The sequence below is a fragment of the Ursus arctos genome, unplaced genomic scaffold (assembly GCF_023065955.2).
Source record: "Ursus arctos isolate Adak ecotype North America unplaced genomic scaffold, UrsArc2.0 scaffold_19, whole genome shotgun sequence".
In the NCBI taxonomy this organism is placed as follows: domain Eukaryota; kingdom Metazoa; phylum Chordata; class Mammalia; order Carnivora; family Ursidae; genus Ursus; species Ursus arctos.
This window is the reverse complement of record NW_026622863.1, coordinates 24188276-24194849: the sequence shown is the minus strand read 5'-3', so window position 1 is coordinate 24194849 and position 6574 is coordinate 24188276.

Here is a 6574-nt window from a genome sequence, read left to right as displayed (position 1 = left end):
CACCATGTTGCTTACTGTCTTACGAACTTTCTCCAAGAGCCCCCCAACTCCCACTCATCTCCATCTTCTCTTACATCTTGTAAGATTAATTCTTACTACCTCACACTGCTATCTGTTAACAGTTTCTCCTGAACTTGTTTGGCCCACCAGGCCTCCTCCTGCAAGTTGGATTTTATGTATCTTGAGGGCTAGAGCTGGAATTTTGTACTTTTTCTATTTATATTTAGGTGGCTCAGCATTGGGGACACAGTGGGCACCTAAAAAATCATTCTTCACTGCCTGCCTGCTTGATTGAAAGTGTCTCCTGCCCTCTTGGCCTGGAAAATGGAAGGACAGAGAGGTATTTGTCTCTCTTTGCAATCCTGGGAATAAACATCAGCCTGGGTTTCAGCTGATCCCAATAACCCTGGCCATAAAGCACCATCTAAATCCAGGGTAGAGATGAACAAATAGAGGTTTTATTTGTTCTGTTTAATCCTGGGTACTCTGGGGGAGGGCTTCACAGACCTCCTTGCCACAAACCTATCCGAACAAACAAGAAGCCACTTCTCTGGCCTGTACAGCGTCCTCTTACCTACGAGTCAACTCCCTTGTCTCCAGCCCTTCTGAAAGACACCTTTCAGCTCTGCATCTTTACTGGGTGGGAGGGAAAAAAAAATAGGGGCACTAGATTTCATTCTCTCTCCAGACATAAGCAAAGGTGGTTCATCCCACACCGAGCCCAGCAAGCTCTCACCACAGAATTTCTCTGCATAAAGTGCCTTTTTGAAACACAAAGTTACTCTTTCAACTCAGGAAGGGAAAAAATAATCCACCAACCAACCCCAAAACCTGCACTTGGCCAAAATCCTGAGTTCGATGACAGGATCGGAGTGAATCACTTCTCTCTCCTCTGATTGCGTCAGCGACAGGCAGCTGGGAGCTGTTTGGTCCCCCAGCAGAGGCCTTATGCCACATGTGTGCCAAATTCTGATTCCCTTTTTGCTTGTGAGCAGCGCCATCTTAACTAACACACGACAGGAATTAGGTTCAACCCATCTGGCTGAGTCCAGGGACTGACAGTTCTGGGAGAGGATCTGTTACAACACGAGGGGCTGTTGCTTTTGTGCCTAAGGTTCAAACCCAATTCGTTCCATCTCTCTGTCACCTGAGACACTCTACGATACCCTTGACATGAAGTCTTAGCTCATAGGTATTCCAAGCTTTCCACAATAAGGAGCACTTTTTGAACAAAGTCTTCGTAAGTACCCTGCCCTTGCTAAACATTATGTATGTTATTTCATTAGATGCTAAAACAACCCAAGCAACCCTACGAGGTAGGTGCAGTGGTAATCTCTCAGAGATCCAGAAACTGGGACCCAGAGAGGAATCTCTGTATTACAGACATAGGAGCCGGGACCGAGAGAAGTAGACTAGCTTGTCTATACCTAGTAAATGACTGAGCCAGGACTTGGACCCAAGCCAGCTGACTCCAAAACCAGTGCTCTTCAGCACTATGCCAATAGTTCTTGCTTTGTTCTCATCTTTCTGAGGACTCTGCATTCTCTAAAGACTGAAGAAAATTCCATACCCTTCCAGATGTCTACAGTCCTCTCTGGCCTTCCCTAACCTAACTTACTTCCTCTTACCTGGTAACACCTCTCAGGCCACTCGGAAATAATCATTCCTTCATGCAGCAAATATTAAACACCTATATCGACCAGGCCTGTTCTAGGAGACTCAGCAGCAAACAAAACAGATAAAAAATCCTTACCCTCATGGACTCCACATTCTAGTGGAGGGAGGGAGGACAGATACTAAAGAATATAGAGGTCACCTGGCTGGCTCAGTTGATAGAGCTGGTGACTCTTGATCTTGGGGTCATGTGTTTGAGCCCCACATTGGGCACAGAGCTTACTGGGGAAAAAAAAAATATATATATATATATATAAACACATGAAACTATATGTATAGTAGGCAACAGTAAGTGCGAGAGAGAGAAATAAGACAGAGAAAGGAGATTGAGAATATCCAAGAAAGTGTACAATTTTAGTCAGGGTGGTAAGGGGAGGCCTTACTGAGAAAGTAGTACCAGATTTAAGATCTATAGACATGAGAGTGAGCCGAGTGAGGGGAAGGGCACTTGAAATGGAAGGGCAACTGTGAAGGCACAGAGGCAGGAGTGTGCCTGGTATGTTCAAGGAATGGCAAGGAGGCCAGTGTGGCTGAAGTAGAACAAGCGAGGAAAGTGCAGTTGCACATGAGGAGAGAGAGGGAAGGAGAAGAGACTGGACTCCAGAGCCTTGCAGGTCATGGTCAAGGTGTTGGCGCTCATTCAGAGTGAAATGGGAAGGCACCAGAGGGTTTTGAGCAGACATGCATTTTAATAGTGTCCCTCTGGTGGCTGCGCTGAGAGAAGGCTGAAGGGGGACAATGTTGGGAGGCTATTAATAACCCAAGTGAGAAATGACGGAGGCTTGGATGGAGGGCAGTGGTGACAGCAGTCAGATTCTGGATGTATTTTGAAGTTACATCAGTAGGACTTCCTGACATAATGAAGATGGGAAGTGAGAGAAAGAGAGGAGACAGGAGTGACACCCAAGTTTTTGGCCTGAGCATCTGGCAGATGGAAGATTTATTAAGATAAGCGTGGAGGGGCAGGTGTGAAGGAGGGATATCAGGAGCTCAGTTTTGGATATAAGTTTGAGATGCCTGATTCAAGATCTAAGTGAGTGGGTAGTTAAATAAACATTTGTGGAGTTCAGGGAAGAGATCTGGCTGGAAACACAAATATGGGAAGTCACTGGGGTGTGGATGGTATTTTTTAAGCCACAATATTGAGTAAAATCATCCAGAGAGTCAAAGTAGCTAAGGAGATGAGGTCTAAAGACCATGCCCTGGGGCACTCTAACATTTAGAGCTCAAAAAGATGAGGAGGGGGGAGGCTGGGTTGGTTGGTTGAGCGTCCAACTCTTGATTTTAGCTCAGGTCATGATCTCAGGGTCCTGGGATCGAAACCCTGGTTGGGCTCCCTACTCAGTGGGGAGTCTGCTTCTCTCCCTCTCCCTCTCACTCTGCCCCTCCCCCTGCTTGCTCTGGCTCTCTCTCAAAAAGAAATAATTCTTAAATTAAAAAAAAAAAGATGAGGAAGAACCAACTGGAGACTAAGAAGGAACAGATAGGGATAAAAGAAGCAACCCAGAAGTGGTTCAAGGAAGAGGGAGAGATCAATTGTGTCGGATGCTTCTGATTGGTCAAGTTACAAGAGGACTGAAAATTGACCCATCAGATAAAAAGAAGAAATGCTTAATTAAATAGTTCTCTTGTTTTGTTCAGATATGTATTCATCTAGACTTCTCAACTGATGGCAAGTTTGGGAAGAACAGGGATTGGTTCTCATTATTATTCTGTACCCCGCTCCCCCCACCTCACCACTCCTCTCCTTCCCCTCCTTCAGTCAGCCACCCCCACCCCTACACCTGACTTTGCTGGAGTCTGGGGGTTGATTCACCAGCCAAGGGAACCTTGATCCTGAGCTTAAGCACCAGAACAATCTCTAAGGCAAGTCACTGCTTCCCAGGTCTGGTGAAGGGAGTAAGTTGCCACTACCACTTTAAAGAGAAGAGGATGGGGGCGCCTGGGTGGCACAGCAGTTAAGTGTCTGCCTTCGGCTCAGGGCGTGATCCCGGCGTTAGGGGATCGAGCCCCACATCAGGCTCCTCCGCTATGAGCCTGCTTCTTCCTCTCCCACTCCCCCTGCTTGTGTTCCCTCTCTCGCTGGCTGTCTCCATCTCTGTCAAATAAATAAAATCTTTAAAGATAAATAAATAAATAAAGAGAAGAGAAGAGGATGAAGAAAAAAGGGGGGGTCCTGGGTGGCTCAGTCGGTTTAGGTCATGATCCTGGAGTCCCCAGATGGAGCCCCGCATCTGGCTCCCTGCTCAGCAGGGAGTCTGCTTGTCCCTCTTCCTTTGCCCCCCCCCACCCAACTCTCTCTCTCTGTCATTCTTGCTCTCTCTCTCTCTCAAATAAATAAATAAAATCTTCGAAAAAAAATAAAAATAAAGAGACGAGGTTGGGAAGGATAAACTGAGGATGGGGGAAGAGGAAGAGGCCAATGCAGAGGGAAAACAAATTTTGCTTGGCAATTGTTGTCAGGAAGCAAAGGAATTTATCTTGGGGCTGCATGGCTCCTTGATTTAGATAAAGTCAGTCATTAATGAACCTTTTCCAGTTGGCTCTATCCAAAAGCCTAGACTAGGGAAGGGGTTGAGAACAAAATTCCTCTGCACTGAGTTTTTCCCTGGCAGGTGAGGAAGACAGGCACATCAGAGCCTGGGAAATGGAAGAAAAGAGATTTGAGAAAGATGGCTGGCACAGAATTCCCAGAGGTGGTGCTAGGCTGAGGAACCCGTTTTAAGAGCGGTGAAGTCTAACATCAACTTCTTTGAACTTTCTGTTGAAGAAATAATAGATCTAGAAGGAAATATGCACCACTGGATGAATTGTCACACACTCCTAAAACCCGCACTCAAGTCAGGCACCCTGGGAGCCCCTGTCATGTTCTCTTCCGGTCATGACTCCACCCAAGGGCAATCACTGTCCTGACTTTGAAGAGCATGGACTAGTTTTGCCTGTTTTTGTACATTATGCAAATGAGTTGTGCCTTTCGGCATCTGACTTCTTTCGTTTCACTTTGCGTTGATGAGGGTCATTCACACCGTTGCATACAGTCGCCCATCTTACAGCCTCAGGGCTGTAGACTATTCCATTATATGATGATAATGCTATTGATTTACCCCTTCTGTTGATAAGCATAGACATTCTTTCCATTTGGGGCCATTACAAATAGTGCTGCTACAGACATATTTGGACATGCCTAGAATTCACTTTACCCCTCATTTATTTGGAAATGTTTCAAACATAGAAAATCGAGATAATTGTATAGTGAACATCCTAAATAGGAGCCACTTATATTTTAAATGAATACGGTACTAAAAAATGTAATATTGTACTATATTTGCTTTATCACTTATCTATCCTTCACCCACCGATAAAGCCATCTCCCCCCCGCCCCCCCGCTGTTGATGCATTTCAGTGTAAGGTGCACTTTTACTAATTTCACCCCAAACATTTCAGTATATCCATCACTGACAAAAATTTACTATTTCTTCTTTAAGGGAAAATTTACGCAAAGTGAAATGCATTCACGTTAACAGCATTATTCAATGAGTTTCTGAAATGCATATGCCTGTATAACCCAAACCCCTATCAAAATATAAAATATTATCATCCAGAAAGTTCCCTTGTGCCCCTTCAGTCAATCCCCCTTCCCCCACAACCACAGTGTTCTCATTTTTTTTTTTTTTACCATCGATGAGTTCTGCCCGCTTTAGAACTTCATGTAAATGTAATCATACAGTATGTACTCTTTTGTCTAAGGCTTCTTTCACTCAGCATAATATTTCTAAAATTCATTCATGGTGTTGCATGAATAAGTAGTTTGTTCCCATTCATTGCGTGAATATACCACAATTTGTTTATACACCCTCCTGTTGACTGACATCTGGGATGTTTCCAGTTTTGGGCTTTATAAAGAAAAATGCTATTACCATTCCCATACTAGTCTTTTTGTAGACGTATGCTTTCATTTCTCTTGGGTAAATATCTAAAACCAAAATTGCTGGGTCATGGGGGTATGTTTAGTTTCATACGAAACTCCCAGACCTTTATTTCAAAGTAGTTATGTGATTTTACACTCCCACTAACAAAATAGGAAAGTTAATATCGTTCACTGCCCTTGCTTACTTTTGCTGTTGTCAGTCTTTTAATTTAGGCTATTCTGGTGGGGATGTAGCAGCACCTCGTTTTAATTTGGTTTTCATTTGCATTTTCCTGATAGTTAGTGATATTGAGCACATTTTCAAGTGCTCATTGGCCATTCATCTATCTTCCTTTGTGTAGGGCCTGTTCAAATTTTAAGCCATTCTTATAGGGTTGTTTGTCTTTTTTGCTCTTGAATTACAGGAGTTCTAAGTTCTAAATGTCAACCCTTTGTCAAATAAATGCTTTCTTTACAAATAATGTCTCCCAGTCTATGGACTGCCTATTCATTTTCTTGAACGTCTAAAAAAAAAAATCTTCGCTTATCATCAAGCCAAGAAGTTGTTGTCCTAGGTTTTCTTATAGAAGTTTTATAATTTTAGTTTTTGCGTTTAGTTGTATGATCCATCTCATATTAATTTTTGTATATAGTACAAGATAATGATTGAAGTTTTTTTTCTTTTTTTTTCTCTTATGGATATCCTGTCGTTTCAGCATCATTTGTTGCAAAGACTTTCCCTGTTAGATCACTTTGGTACTTTTGTCAAAAATTAAATGACCATTGAAGTGTATTTCTGAGCTCTACTCTGTTCCATTAACCTACCGGTTGACCCTTATGGTAGAACCCCATTGTCTTGATTCCTGTAGCTTTACAGTAAATCCTGAAGTAACGTGAGCCCTAAACATTCTTTTTTTTTTCCTTTCAGTATTGGTTTGGATATTTTAGGTCCTCCACATAAATTTTAGAATCAATTTGTCATTTTTTTTTTCA